The sequence below is a fragment of the Miscanthus floridulus genome, chromosome 2, assembly GCF_019320115.1.
Source record: "Miscanthus floridulus cultivar M001 chromosome 2, ASM1932011v1, whole genome shotgun sequence".
Taxonomy (NCBI): domain Eukaryota; kingdom Viridiplantae; phylum Streptophyta; class Magnoliopsida; order Poales; family Poaceae; genus Miscanthus; species Miscanthus floridulus.
This window is the reverse complement of record NC_089581.1, coordinates 6,411,509-6,427,439: the sequence shown is the minus strand read 5'-3', so window position 1 is coordinate 6,427,439 and position 15,931 is coordinate 6,411,509. Positions and strand designations below refer to the sequence as shown.

Below are 15,931 nucleotides of genomic sequence, written 5' to 3'. Positions count from 1 at the left end.
GCGTTGGTATTCCTCCTTCCTCAACTCCTCACCCCCATCCTGATCATAGTCATATCCCCCAACATCATCGCCATCTCTCTCATTCTCAATTATCATATTATACAAGATCACACATGCTGTCAAAATGTACCATAGCATCTTCTTGCCCCAAAATCTTGCTGGACCCCTGATCATGGCAAAGCGTGACTGTAGAACACCAAATGCTCTCTCAACATCCTTCCTAGCCGCTTCTTGAGCTTGTGTGAAGTGAGACTTCTTGTTATCCTGTGGATTTCTGTAGCTCTTCACAAATGTAGCCCAAGAAGGATAGATCCCATCTGCCAAATAATAACACATGGTGTACTTATTGCCATTCACAGTGTACTCAATTGGAGGTGAAGTTCCTGAAGTTAGTCGCTGAAAAAGGGGAGACCTTCGAAGTACATTGATATCATTAAGTGATCCTGGTAAACCAAAAAATGAATGCCAAATCCACAAATCCTCCGATGCAACCGCTTCAAGGATCATAGTTGGACCATCCACATGTCCTGTGTACACACCTTTCCATGCAGTTGGACAATTCTTCCACCTCCAATGCATACAGTCAATGCATCCAAGCATACCTGGCCAACCCCTTTTGTTGTTCATCTCTAGCAACCTTGCAGTATCCTCAACAGTGGGTGGCCTCAAGTATTGCTCAAAAAACATCAACCACTGCTCGAACAAAGTGCTTGAACACCTCAATCATAGTACTCTCAGCAAGTCTCACAACCTCATCCATGGAATCTGCATGAACATCATAAGCTAGCATCCTAAAAGCTCCAACCACTTTCTGAAGGGCAGTTGCTCCAAGCAACCCCACTGCATTTGGCCTTTGCCTGAAATAGTCATCATGTGCCTCAACTCCTTGAACGATTCTCAAAAACAATGGTTTAGACATTCTGAATCTTCTCCGAAAGAATCTGTCATTGTAAATTGGAGGATTTGCAAAATAATCTGAAACAATGCGCGAGTTACCAGCATGAATGTCTCTTGGCACCACTTGACGACCAGGCATTGAACCACGGCGACGCTTCTTATTATGACTCCTTTTCTTAGTCTCAGCAAGCAATAGCATCAGCGCAACCAAATCATCATCGTCCGATTCTTCTTCCTCCCACCATTGCTCAAAAAAATCATCTTCATCATCGGTGAACACCATCTGCAGTATCATTGTCACATATTAATTTACAATTTCGGCAAAACATAGTCATCAGACAAGAATCAATGCTCAAGAAGCCACACGCACGTATCCTTGATTGACATGCATACTACTAGCAAGGCAAAAGTACCTCTCAGATGTATATCTCGGCCACACACACACTTCAGAGAACCGATCAATCGATGAAATCGAATCACATGATACAATATTCGTTAAATCCAAACACAGGACAAGCCGCAGGCAAATAACTCTGACGACGACGGTGCCGTGGAGCAGGCCAAACATATGACAGATTAAAACAGATGACTGACGACGGTGCCGTGGAGCAGATAGCGGAGGTGTTCCGATCAGCTCGCGTCGCGTCCACGACGAGTGGGCGCGGACTGGGACAGGAATCGCAGTCGCTGGGGAGTCCACGCGGGTGGGAAATCGTGGGGCCAGGCGAGTCCGCGCCGCCGGGAAGTCGCGGGGGCCGGGCAAGTCCGCTCCACCGGGGAGTCGCGAAGGCCGGGTGAGTCCGCGCCACCGGGGAGTCGCGGGGCCCAGGTGAGTCCCTGCCGCCGGGGAGCCGTGGAGGCCGGGCGAGTCTGCGCCGCCGGGGAGTTGCGGAGGATTGCGGCAAGCGACGAACCCTAGCGGCGCGCCGTGGGGAAAAGTGAGTCGCGTGCGAGCGGGAGACTGGGGAACGACGCGCGCGGGGGAAAACGAACAGAAACTGCCGTTTCGGGGCTGTGTCGAGACCCAACAGCGATGCGGTCTGGAGGGTGGAATTCGTTGGGCCAACAAATTTCGGGTCCATAGTTGGGGCCTGCTGGAGTTAGATTTTTGATCTGAGACCCCATATTTAGCTATGGGGGCTTAAGTAGGGGCCCTGCTGGAGTTGCTCTAATGTTGTTACTTCTATTCTACTCACAGGAACAAAGGCAAATAAAAGGAAGGCGCATAGTGGTGTTCTCTTGGGCCTGTCTCGAAACCTTGCTCTGTGCCCAAAAAAAAAACCGTTGTAAATTGCAGGCTTAGAGTCCGCTTGGGACTGCTGGCCAGCTTGCTAGCATCACAAGCCGCGTGCACCGTGGAGAACTCTGCTTAAATCTTGATGGCCCGGTCCATAACGGCCCAAGTCATGTGCCCGTTGGCAGCCCAGCATTCCAAACTGGCCTTCCAGCCCAGCTCCAGAGGGCTCCGCCACTCCCTCTTCCTTCCTGTGTGACGCCCTCACCTCTCGTCTCGACTGCCGACGAATCAAGGAGCGGCGGTGCAGACGACCAGCAACCACGCCGGCCGCAGGGCAGGCGGGAGCGAGGCAGCGGCCGTGCGGGCGATACACGCCGGGCCCCGAGCTGCGGGGTCAAGGCGGCAGCAGCCTCTCCCGTGGTTCGCCGCCTGGCTCGCCGCGCAGAAGCTAAGCAGCAGGCACACCCATCCATCCATCTTTGATTCCCCTTCCCCTCACGCGGCGAGCCCTCCTGCTTGCTTTCGTGGCCGACGGCCTAATCACCTCCCCTCCTCTTAGCCGCCGCCATGTTGCGCCTCCTCCCTCTGCTCCGCGCCACCTCCTCGCTACCCTCCTCGATCCACCCCCGCGTGTGCACCTCCTCCTCTCCACCTCCACCTCCACCACCTTACCCGCGCCCTTCTCCCTCGAGGACTACCTCGTCGCTTCCTGCGGCCTCGCCCCAGCCCAAGCCCGCGAGGTGTTCAAGAAGGCGTCCGGCGAGTTATTATCCGTTGGATCCAGGAGACCATTGGGGGAGCTCTCCTACTGTCGCCTCAACTCCGCCTCCAACCCCGATGCTATCCTCGCCCTGCTCTCCGGCGCCAGCCTCTGCCGCGCCGACATTGCCGCCGTCGTCTCCGCAGACCCGCTGCTCCTCCGCGCTTCCGTGAAGAACATCGCCCCCCGCCTCGTTGCTCTCCGCGACCGGGTTGGTCTGTCTACTCCCCAGATCGCTCGCTTCCTCGTGGTCAGCTCACGCGCTCTCCGCGACTGCGACGTCATTCCCAGGCTCGAGTTCTTCATCCCCATCTTCGGCTCGTTTGATTGGGTCTTGGTGGTCGCAAAGAGGAACTGCAGCCTCTTCCGTTGAGCCTCGAGAAGATAATCAAGCCCAACATAGCTCTGTTTCGTCAGCGCGGTGTTCCAGATGTTGCTAAAGTGTGTTTACACAACCCATGGAAGCTTACCTTCGACCCGGAACGCGTGAAGGAATTTTTGCTGTGGGCAGAAGAACTTGGGGTGCCTGCCGCGTCGCCGTTGTTCAGGCAAGCGGTGTCTGCCGTTGCCTCTAATTCCAAAGAGAAGGTTGCTGCCAAGCTTGAGTTCTTCAAGAGGACTCTTGGTTGTTCTGAGTCTGAGGTTTCCATTGCAGTCTCCAAGATGCCACAAATACTAGGATTATCTGATGCGACTCTTCTTCGCAAGATTGAGTTCCTGATGAATGAGGCCGCGATGGAGCCACAATATATTGTGCAAAGGCCTATCCTGCTCGCATTCAGCTTGGAGAAGCGGCTAGTGCCTCGGCATCATGTCATGAAAGTGCTGCAGGAAAAGGGATTGCTGAATAGCAATATGAACCTTTTCCAGTTAGTTCATTATAGAGAAGAGGCTTTCGAATCAAAGTTCATCGACTGTCACAAGGACTCTGCTCCTGGCCTTGCAGATGCCTATGCTGCAGCTAGAGCTAGTACTGTGCCCTCTAGAGTGTAATTTAAACATCTCATTCTGTGGTTTAGGTGGATGCTGGAACTGCAACTTATGCTCATTAGCGGCTATCCACTGTGCAGGTTTTCTCAATTCTGATTTCTGCAATATAACCACTAGTGATCACTGATTGGTCATAGTCCAAGGTTAAGTTACGACTATTAGGGAGGAAGCTGTGTTTGGCTTATTCTGGATACTTGATGCACATTTTGTTGGTTTCATCTTCTGCCTAGAATATGGCTGAAGATTATCCTTAACTTGGTTTTCTTATGTGGATAAGTCTTTGCTGTAGTGTATTTGTACCGGAACAAGATACTAAAACCTGAAAATAAATTGCAAGTTCTATGGGAGACGGCATATGAGAGAGTAGTAATATAGCCCTTTTGGCTGCCTGTGATATATAGAGAACGTGCCTCTTCTGGAAGTAAGCCTATCAAATAAGGGAGACAGTTCTTAAATCCAAGTCTCAAACTTGTTTATTACCATTTTGCTTAGTTTTGTGATTTTAAGTAGGAGTTTCTCACGAAATGTTTCTACTTGTATGCCTTTGCATGATAGTAGCACGCATAGTACTATTTATAAGGTTTAGCAGCTCATATGATGGGTTTCACGCCATTTACAAAAGTTTACTACTACCTCCATTTCAAATTATAGGACGTTTTGGCTTTTCGAAACACCAGAAAAGTTTACTGCTCAGAATATTTTTTCATCTTCAGTTGCACCATTAGCCCCACCCCTTGGCACGATGTCGCCTCCATTCAGCCAGCCAGTTGTTCAACCAGGGCCATGTTTAGTTGGCCGAATTCGGCGCCGCCGGATTCACTGTGCGGCACTGTAGCGCGCTGTGGCATTTCATTTGTATTTGGTAATAATTGTCCGATCGTTGACTAATTAGGCTCAAAACGTTTGTCTCGCAAAGTACAACCTAACTGTGCAATTAGTTTTTTATTTCGTCTACATTTAGTACTCCATGCATGTACCATAAGTTTGATGTGACGGGGAATCTTCTTTTTGCATAGTGCCAAAGTTGGGAGTTGGGAGCAACTAAACAAGGCCCAGTTTTTTCAGATCCGCTGCAAGGTTCTCCAGCTAGAGAAGAAGGTGGAGTTCCTGAGTCTGAGTTGGATCCTGAGTTCCTGACACAAGGCGAAGGCTTCTCATATTACAGCATGGTCAAGAAACAAGAGATCCTACACCTCCACTCCCAGCAATACCGCCAGTGCAAGTTCCAGCTCCTCCAGTGCAACCTCATGGGAATTGGTTTCCAGCAGAGGATGGGATGAACCCAAGTAATCTTAATAGAGGTTCAGCAGGTTTCACTGTAGAATCTGATTCTATGCTTTATGAGAAAAAGCAACCACCTCATCCTTCATTCTTTCATGGCGGGGATAATCCTATGTCCTCTGATAAATTTAGCTATCAGAACCAGAGGTTTCCCTCTCTGGTACGTGGTTTTAATAAAATTTTAATTGTATTTCAGTTGCTAAGTGACCATCTGAACACTTGGTGACAAGCATATGGTTGGTTCAGGTACCACATACCGAGGCTCACCACATGCTTTAGAACCATGCAACTCCAAAATACAGATCCTTTTCTGGTATGCCTGAACAATTTATTCACCCCTTTTGAGTTTTAATGTTCGTCTTTGGGGCCATTTTCCATGCACTCCCTTGTCATGTGTTGCCACACATGCAGTTGCAGCCCCACCACAGGTGCTCTGGCTATTCTTAATGATAAGCCAAATATGCTTTGCTTTATTCCAAGTTAGATGAAGAGAAGTTAGGTATAAGTTGCTCAGTAGTAGTTGCTTTTTAGTTAGTTTGATTAGATGAATCTTTGGGCCTATCTATCTGTCTACCATTAACTGTGACAATGCAACATGCAATTCATATGTTCACATGAGAACTAAAACAGAAAAGAACCCCCCCCCCCCCCCCCCCCCCCCCCCCCTTGTCCTTTTCACATTGAGGGTCTCTGTTCACATTGGTAAACAAGGTCCTCACTCTGTTATTTGTAGCTTGAGGCGCTTATTTTTACCAATTGTTTTAATGATCCTGCAGTTGTATGCACATGAGTTTGTTATGAGTTAATGCATTGATGGTGAATAACTAATAATTATTTCACATGTGCTTTCACTAAAGGTGGCACGATTATGAAAGCTTGCAATTTGATAGACCAAGATTTCGCTTTCACTAAGCGCAGCTTGGTATACATATGATGTTTATAGGACGGATTATGCTTAACTGTGTTTATGCCATGAAGGTGAGGAGCTAGCAGCTCGGCTTGTTCCCTCAAGCCAGAGAAACAACCATATGGAATCATTAAGACACTTGCCACAATATGCAGGGACCTCTGCTGGCAAATTAGAGGGGATTGCGCTGAAGTGTGGATCTAAGGTACTTGTAGTATTCAATACTTTTTTTTTAACGTAAGATACAGCAGGGGAGACCCCCACGGTAGGATTTTATTAAGGAAAAAAGGATTGAAAAGACTGTACAGAAAGGGATTAGCTAAAGCCAAAAACAAAACAATAGCAGTTGCAAGCCCGAGAGGAGCAGCAGAACAGAGAATCTATACAAAGAAGGAACACATGGCGTTTATTTTCACAGAATCTATGAGCCTGCAGCCCTAGCCTCTTCAGTAGTATTCAACACTAATGGACTAGAAGATTTGTTCTTGTAATCAATGACATTTCCTTTCGTGTTTAGGTGGAGTACAGGTCAACTTTATGTGATACTGCAGAACCACAATTCTCTATCTAGGTAGACTAATTTCTTTATATTAGCAATATGATCAAACAAGGAAGTCCAGAATGAATAGCTATTGTCGATAAGTGTCCTATTCTGATAATTTATCTCAACATAATTCTCATAGGAAATTACAAATCTGACAATAGCCAAAATCTGCATTGGTATCTGATTTTCAGTTGGACTTGTAATAATGTTTTTGTGCTTATGATATTTCTCCTTGTTTTTTTAATTGCATCTTGTTCAGGTTTGGATTGTTGGGGAAAAGGTCGGTGAAGGAATTGGTAGGACAAGGAGAAAAGCACAGCGCCAAGCTGCAAAGATTTTGGCCAGTAAGTTTGTGCTACTTAACCTTATAGTATAACACTATACATTGTTGGAACCAATTGGATTTGATTTCCATATAACTATGTTGATGTAGTCATCTTTGTAGCTGTAGCCTAGGCAGCCAATCTGCGTAGTGGCTGCACGAATCCAGTAGTTGGCAACATTCATGTGTATGTTGTAGTCATCTTTGTAATTGTAATATACCATACAATGCTAGGTGCATTCTTTCTTAAAGTATCTAAAGTTTGATCAAATATACATTTAAACATATTAATGTTTATGCCACCAATATATATACTATAAAAATGTATCTCATGATTAATCTAATAATCCTTATTTCATATAATAAATATTGATATTTTTTTATTCATAGTTAATCAAACTTAAGATACTTTAACTTGGTAAAGTGTTATTGTTTTTCTTTTACGGATGGAGTATACATATATATGGTCCCTGTTGTCTGAAAATATTGGGAATTTACTACGGCAATTCTTTTAACCCTTCTGAATGTATTCCCCTCACATCATCTATCATTGGAGAGCTCAAGCTTCCAATGATGCAAGGATAATGGCGCAAAGCGTTTGATAAATTGATCGGTGTATGTACACTCATAGCAGAGAAATAGAGAGGAATGTGGAGCTTCTTATTTCTTTCTCTTGTATGGTGTACAGTGGGAATGCAGAGTACAATAAACTTCTCTCTTGTTCAGTTCTGGGCTCCGCTTTGGGCTTTGGCCCTATTTATAGGCAACTGATGAAGGCCTCTCTCAAATCTTTTTCTAATTCCTCCCGTATGCATGCCCACGTGTGCGTCCAGCGCGTGTGCACATTACTAGTTTATAATACTTTTTTGGTAGTAAAATTCAGAACATTACCAGCACCCAAAATATTACATAATTCACTGAATTGTTTCAACACAATACATAATCCATTGAATTATTTCAACACAACAACATGAAAATTAAGTATAGAAAGACAACAATTATCCGGTTACATTGACAAAACATACAAATATTATAGAGGCTCCAGGCAAGTAAACAAACTGAGCATTATTTAGGAGACAGGCTACACATGAGGCAGTTCCTCAGCCTTCTCTGCAAGATTTTGCTTTGCCTTGAGATCAAGCTCTGACTCTCAAGACCACAAACGATAAACTCAATTTACACCAAGGTGCTTGTTGGTCCTCAATATGCCACCTAGAAGTTCGGCCATGCGATCATTCTTCCACATCTTGTGCAAGATCTGCTTGCTCAGGTCTGATAAACTTTTCTTCATCCACTGCTGCTGCTGCTCATTACATCGTTCATGAAGTACCAGTAGATTGTGCTATACGGATGACCACCAGGTAAAAAGCCAGCCTGAGGAGCCCCGCACGGCATGGACCTCCCAGATTCCATGTCAAAGACCATGCCCTGATCCCTACCACGGCCGACTGAGGGTCAGTTGCCCCTCAGTCCCGGCACACCCTCTGCATACATCGACACTGCATTGTTACTTTCCACAAAGAGTGAGTAACCTCCTAGGTCCTTCACCGCATCCCAGCAAGGCCAGCGTCGCCGTCGAGGATAGTACCTCAGCACCAGTATCTCATTTTCCGCGACACGGCGCTGACCCCCTGCAGGCAGCTGCAGAGTCACGGTGCAGCTTGTGTTCCTCCAAACTTGGTACAGATTGCCCTTGCAGAACACCAAGTTCTTGGTGCTGGTGAACGCCGACACGGTGTAATAAGGGTGGAGCAAAGACAGTGGCAGGGTTGAACAATGGCAGCAGGGGCTCAACAGTGGCTGGCGCATTCAGGTGTGGTCCTTGCGATTCAGGTGGAACTTCCTCATATTCATATGGGGGGAGTGGCATTATCCCCAATGGCTCCTGATATTGCCAAAACGGTGGGGGACAATAATTGTGTGTTCAGCAGGCGGCGGCGGAGGAGGTGGCGACTGGAGAACGGAGAACTCTGGCTCCGAGGGCCCTGCCTCATCGGCGTTGGCAGGCTTACGGCGCCAGCACTTAGGGAGACGGAGCACATGCACGTCCTCGGACTTGGAGAGGCAATAGACCTTACCTTTGTCAGTGTAGACGACGTCGGTGAGCTGGTCCCCGACCTCGCTGGTGAGGCGGACGGGGTCCATGACGGCCCACCTCTTGGCACCGGTGGTGACGTACGCAATCATGTCGATGTCGTAGATCGCGGCTGCGGCGAAGTCGTCCTTGGCGGGGCATGGGGTGAAGACTAACTTGGAAACCCAGTCGCGGCGGCTCTCATCCTCGTGTTCGTAGATCAGTGGTGGGAGGATGATCTCCACGGCGGCGATGGGGTTCAGGAGCACGAACACGGTCTCGTCGATGGAGCCGACGACGGAGAGCGCGAGCCAGCTGTTTGCTCGATCCGACGCAGCGGCTTCCCGACACGATGGTGGTGAGCTCGAAGGACCTCCGCGTGGGGAGGGAGGCAGCGTAGGGGCGCCAGCGGTCGCCATCGGCGACCATGAGGAGCGCGGGCAATGGTGACATGAGTGCGCGGCGCCACGGCGTGCAGGCGCCCCGCGCGCTGGCATACCACTTGAGGTCGAGCCGGTCTCCGATGCGGCAGAGGAGATCTGGCGGCATACCAGCCCAGCGCCGTTTCGGCGCCATGACAACTGGCAGATTCGGCATGCTAGGGTTTGGGTTTGGTTTAGGAAGGTTCGGCAACCTCTACTCCTTGTTTGGAAAGTCTTCCAAATTGTGGAAGCTAGCTTGGAAAAGCTGGATTATAAAAATCTGACTGGTGATATATCGATCCTCCACCACCAGCTGGTTGAGTGATTGTGATCTTAATTACTGTTGATTGTCCATTAAGACTTTTCGAAAAGTGGGACATTTTTTTATTAATATAATTAGACAATACTTAGAGTCTTACTTATTTTATTTTGCACAAGGAGTGTTCATTTTACTAATAATAATATCGGTGTTTCAAGTCACCACCAACAAGTAAATTTCTAATATTGCGCGTCTGGTTCGGATGGTGTACTTAGAGGACACGAGGTTTATACTTGTCGGTGCAGAAAGTGACCAACACGTAAATATTTATAGTTTTGATGTACGTTGTGATCGGAGGTGGCCTAGCACTCAATGACACAGGGTTTATACTGGTTCAGGCAACGTGCCCTACCTCTAGTTTGAGTCGATCGGTGACTTTATTCCTGAGCCCAGCTGCTCGAAGTTTGTTGTGGGGTTACAAACGGAAGGGAGAAAGATGTGGGTACAAGAGGTCCGGTCGGACTCTGGTCTAAAGGGCCGAGAGTGACGGGAGCTCCGCTATGTGCTAAGTGTTCGAGCGTGTGCTCTATGTAGCTTTAGAGTGTCTAAAGCTACAACGGATGAATCGATGTAAGTGAATTGAGAGATTTATCTGTTGAGAAGGGGCGCGTCCCCTTTTATAGATGAAGGGGGTGACCTTACAAGTGAGAGAGAGAGAGAGAGTACGTATGCTATTAAGTCTTGTTGCCCACATCGACGGATACCAGATAATGGTAGGTGCCCACAATACTGTTTAATGTCAGATGCGCGTGGGAGGTTGTGTCGTCTTCTTCTGGTATGGCAGACGTCGGTGCTTGCTATACTGTTGTTGCCGAGAGGCATATAGGGGGTTTTACCATGTTCGCCTGGTACTGTAAATGATGGCGCCCATAACACTGTTGATGTCTAGAGGCATGTGAGGGGAGCTTTACCGTGTTTGTCTGGTATGGGAGTTGATGGCGCCCATAACACTATAGGGAAAATATCAACGCCTACAACACTGCTTGGGTTCTGTCATGTCAGGAAGGTCGCAGGGTATCGTCCTGTAGGTGTACAGGGTATGATCCTTGGTATTGCGGTTGACTTGAGTGCCCTGCCTTACTTTCTTTGTCCGTATCCTGGTCCTTACCGAGCAGGCGTCCCCGGTCGGTTGGTCCTAGTCGGCTCTGATTGTGCCAGTTGGCGAAGAGCTGTGAGCAGGGGTTCGGCGCATCCCAGTTCAGAGACGTGGGTCAAAGTCAGAAGCGGTATTTGGCCAGGCCTTCCAGTCGGAGAGGCGGGTCAGAGCCAGAAGCGAGCGTTGTTCCTCTTTGGCTAGGCCTTCCGGTCGAAGAGGCGGGTCGGAGTCGGAAGCGAGTGTTTGTTCCGCCTTAGCGAGGCCTTCCGGTCGGAGATTAGATCGCCCTTCTAGCCTATCGTTTAGGTATTTGGGCCGGCCCACGAGTTGCGCGTCGTTCGCAACGTCATCTGTTGGGCCGAGCCTTTGTTGAGAAGCCGGTCCATGAAGGACCCCGGGTTTATTAAGCCGATAGGAGCCCCCGGGCGATTCGGGTAGAATCGTTTGGGGTTTTTTTGTCTTGACTGTGGGTGCGCGTGAGCGCACCCGTGGGTATAGCCCCCGAGCCCCCAGGTGATTCGGGTAGAATCGTTTGGGTTTTTTTTTTCTTGACTGTGGGTGCGCGTGAGCGCACCCGTGGGTGTAGCCCCCGAGCCCCCAGGCGATTCAGGTAGAATCGTCTGGGGTTTTTTTTGTGTTTGTCAGCTGGGGAAGTTTCGTTTCGATAGTGACCCGTTGGTGTAGCCCCCAGGCGATTCGGGCAGAATCGCCTGGGGGGTTTGTCGGCGGTCAGTTTAGGGATCGGGCGAGACAAAGCTCGTGGATCCTGACGTCGGCCGTAGCTGAGGGATCGGGCGAGGCAGACTCGTGGACCCATCGTGTGCAGCCGAGGCAATTTTAGGGATCGGGCGAGATGGAACTCGCGGATCCTGGCGTCGGGTGCAGCCGAGGGATCGGGCGAGGCGGACTCACGGACCCACGAACCCGTCGTGCGCAACCGAGGTAGTTTTAGGGATTGGGCGAGACGGAGCTCGTGGATCCTGATATCGAGCGCAGCTGAGGGATTGGGCGAGGTGGACTCACGGACCCATCGTGCGTAGCCGAGGCAGTTTTAGGGAGGCGTCTTGAGCCCCTGAGCCCCATTGGGCTTAGTAGGGGTCGGTTGAGTTTTGTGCGTTATCCCATCCGTGGTTTCTCGCAACCAGAGGGGCTGAGCTAATGTCGCTTGCCTCGATGACTCGAGTGACGCGCTCGGTGAGCTCGCTAACGGGTATGATCGAGTGAAATCTAGGTCTATCGTTAGTGATGGGGTCGGCATAGCCCTCATGTGATATTCCACTGCTCTTTAACCTGCAACCTGATAGATGCCTGGGTCGTTCTGGAGACCAACCTAGGTGGCCCGCTGGCCTTCCCTCGATGGAGATTCTATAGGTTTGGTAGAGGTTAGGATCGAACGAGAAGATTGAGATGACCCTGTCTGCTTTGGGGCAGACTAGGTGAGGGCCGCTCGGGGCTCATCTGCGTTTTCTCCCCTGGCTCTGTTTGACACGAGGTGGCCTCGAGCCCTTCGTGGGCCAGCCTTCGAACTCCGGTCGGTTATTGCTCATGTTGAATGAGGCAACTGCCGCTTCATGACGCAACACAGAGCGCTGCGATGCATTTAACTGCATATGCGATGCCTCAGATGTATGGAGTGAATGAATGCGTGTTATAGATGAATGAATGATTATATAAAGAAATAGTGGGGGTTGGTAATGTTACCTTGATGACTCGAGTGACGGGGTTTGAAGAGCTCCAATCGGAAATGTCCGATCAGGATCCACGCTCGTCGTTCGTGACAGAGTCGACATGACCCACATGGGGCGTCCCTCTGCTCCTTACCTATCTCTCGGTGTTCGCCTAAGCCGTTTGATCGACTCAGGAAGCCCGTTGGTCTCTCCTGGCGGAGATCCCATCGTTTGGGCCTTTTCAAGTCCCGCCTAGGAAGGCGGAGGGCCGCCTATGCGTAGTGGTGCCTTGTTTCTTGTGCTCGACATGCGGTAGTGGTGGGCCATACCCAGGCCACATCCCGTTTGACCAGGCGTCATTCCGTCAGGCAGGGTATGTCCCATCGGTCAGGGCGCATCCCATCGTATCCCATCCATATTGAATGGGGGAAGGAAGAGGGGTTTTCACCCTCGTCATTTCGCCATTCCTCGATCGATGTGCCTTTCCCAACTATTGTGCCTCTTTCTTTAAGTAGGAGAAGGGAGAGGGCTTTTGTCCCGTTCCTTTGCCTATTCCTCATCTATCATCTCTTCTCTTTCTTCCTTCTCGCCAAGAGCATCTGAGTGCCGCGACGGTTCCTAGGAGAGAAAAGGAGAGAGCGAGGGAGAGGAGAAAAACTCATAGATCCATTTCGAACCTGGAGTGAAATGTCGAGCTGGAGGTCGTCCGTCGTGAGGGAGTTAGTGCTGGTTACCTTCGCCGAGAAGGGGTTTCTGCTGCCGAAGGAGGTGGCGCACTAGAGGGCTCCTGAGAGGGAGGATTTCCCACAACCTCGGGTCGGCGAGGTTGTTTCCTTCCTCGGCTTCCATGAGCACGGGTTGCGCGAGCTCCTCAATGAGTGGGGCCTGGAGTTGTAGCACCTCAATCCAACTAGGGTGTTGTATATCGCTGGCTTCGTCATTGTGTGCGAGGCCTTCCTTGGGATGGATCCGCACGCGGACCTCTTCCAGCGGATGTTTTCTAGGCGAGCTTTGTCAGAGGGGAAGCCGCTCATGATTGCGCTGGTGGGGGGCTTCGTGCTGTAGAAGAAACCGAGCGCGTCGGGCTCGTACCCCTTATACACCCCCTGTGACTCCAATCGGGGTGGCATGGGGAGTGGTTCTACATCAGGAACCCGGTGGAGGCGCCGTTTCCGCCTTTCACCAGTAGGAGGCCAGAGTAGGAGAGCTAGTCATGGGGCCCCACCGGCAGGCAGAAGAAGGTGGAGATCATCGAGGTGGAGCTCTAGAAGCTTGTGCGTCACGGCCTTGACGGGGTACGGGTGTTCTATACCCTTTTTCGTCGTTGGGTCGCTCCGCTGGTGGAGAGGACACGACCGATGTAGAAGTACAATGGCCCGACGAACCCCGATCATGCGTCATCGGAGGAGCTACTAAACGACGAGGTCTGGAGTCGCGTTGACCGGGTGCTACAGCTGAGGCCTAAAGAAACCCTCGATGGAAAGCCTGGTGCCCTCAATGCTGTGACGGTGTCCAAACTGGTATGCTCCCCTCTCCTCACTCCGTGTTCTTTTCCCCTCTGCTCCCATGTTTTTTGATTTTGAGGTGCCTGTTTCGTAGGGACTTGGAGTTTACAAGTCCCGACCGCACCTTTCAAAAGGGCCGAAGGGCGTGGCGCGGCAAGCCCCCTAGAAGGAGGCGACAGTTGAGAGGAAGAGGAAGAAAGCCAAGGAAGCTCGGTGGAAGCATGAGACGAAGATGGAGATCGCCTAGTGTGTGCGGGCCGAGAAAAATAGGAGCGACGTCGAGTCAGAGCTTGAGTTGGAGGACTCCACAGAGGTCGCGGATGACATGATCTTCTCCGAGGAGGAGGAAAACCGGAAGGTCGTTGTGACCTCGATGGAGCGTTGCGATCCTACGGCCACGTCCGCTGGCAACGAGCAAGAGGCAGAGAGGCATGGTGATGTTCCTACGCCGAGGAAGCATGGACGCGGTCACGACGCCCTTTTGAGGCATCACCGGCCTCATCCCCGTTTGCCGTGGGTGCGACAGGACAGGCCAGGCGATCAGGGGAGCGGGCTCATACCCACACGTTGTCGGAGCCAGCGCCGGCGCTAGCGCATGACCCACAACGGGGGGATGCCCTGCCTGCTGCTCCAATCGGCGTGCTCTGAGCCAAAGGTCATGGTGACTCGCGGGCTGAGCAGGAGCCGGTTGGGTCAAGTCCCCCCAGTTGAAGTGAGGGGGCGTGGGTTGTGACCCAGGAGCGGTCCTCGCCCGGTGGGCCCGTTGACGTCGGGTCGTTGCTTTAGAGTCGTACCACTTACATCCCGGTATGTCTTCCTTTGTTTTTTTATCTTGCTATTGAGTTTTTTGGAGTATGACTGACCTGTACTTTTTTGACACTGACCGGATGCTGATGGGGCTGAGCATCGCCCCAACTCCCATGCGGGAGGATTGGAGGCCCACCTTGCAGTGCACCGTGGTGAGTGGCGGGGAGAGCAGGGTGGTAGCGGTGGGTCCTTCCCTTCTGAGGGCGGTGCCCCTCGGGTCGGTCGCCAGTACGGCGGCGGCGGCATTGGCGGTGATCCTGGTGGTGACAGCGGAGGCCATGTCAGAGGTAACCCTGCGGCCCCTCCATCGGCTACGGCGAAAGAGGAGTGGGAGACCGGGCTTCCTGCCTCACCGGGCAAAGGGCCGCACAGCTCACCCTCCTGGTCGGAGCCAAAGGTGCCAAGAGATGCGGCCGGACTAGAACCAGAACATCTGTCAGTGGCCCGTGAAGTTGAAGTGGTGGAGAAACCATCTGACTACGAAGCAGGTGACGAGGTGGAACCACCGGCGCCGTTGTAGGAGCTGACGGTGGTCGTATCGTTGGCTGGGCCTTCCAGCAGGTTTGGGGTGAGCCGTAATCTTGTGTGGCCCTACCCCGGTGACCCAAGGAAGGATCGGTTCGTCCTCCGTGACGATGAGGAGGTGGCGCTCTGGCACTTTCTGACGGAAAGCGGAGTGTCGATCGAGTCCGATCTTACCCAAACTAGGGCGAGGCTTGAGGAGGTCTTAGAGCGGGTCAAGTCCTTCCATCGGATGGTTACGGTTTACCTGCCCCACCTCGTAGAGGTAAGTCTTCTGTGATTTGTCCTTGATTCCTTGGTTCCTTACTGGTTGCTTCAGTGTGTTAGCTCCTTGCTTTGTAGGGCTTGGAGGGGATGTCATGTCGCAAGTCCCTTTTCCTCTGGGAGGAGCACGCCCAGATGTCTGAGTTTGAGGGCGAGCTGGAGTTCGCCCACCATGAGTCCCAAGACCGGACGACAGAGGTGAACGAGGCACGGGCGGTGGAGCTGCTAGCGATGGAGTGGGCGACCGCTGCCGAGCGTGGGCTTGAGGCGGCGAAGGCCCGCTAGGTGGAGACTGAGGTGGCATTGCAGAAGTCCCT

General features: G+C 51.0%; 3 pseudogenes; 1 reads left to right on the top strand and 2 right to left on the bottom strand.

Annotated features, from left to right (window-relative positions):
- Positions 1–393: 393 nt before the first annotated feature.
- LOC136513146 (uncharacterized) lies at positions 394–1,192 on the bottom strand (annotated as a pseudogene).
- Positions 1,193–2,230: 1,038 nt separating this feature from the next.
- On the top strand, positions 2,231–7,470 carry LOC136515955 (uncharacterized; annotated as a pseudogene).
- Positions 7,471–7,505: 35 nt separating this feature from the next.
- Positions 7,506–9,656, bottom strand: LOC136515947 (uncharacterized; annotated as a pseudogene).
- Between the last annotated feature and the right edge of the window lie 6,275 nt (positions 9,657–15,931).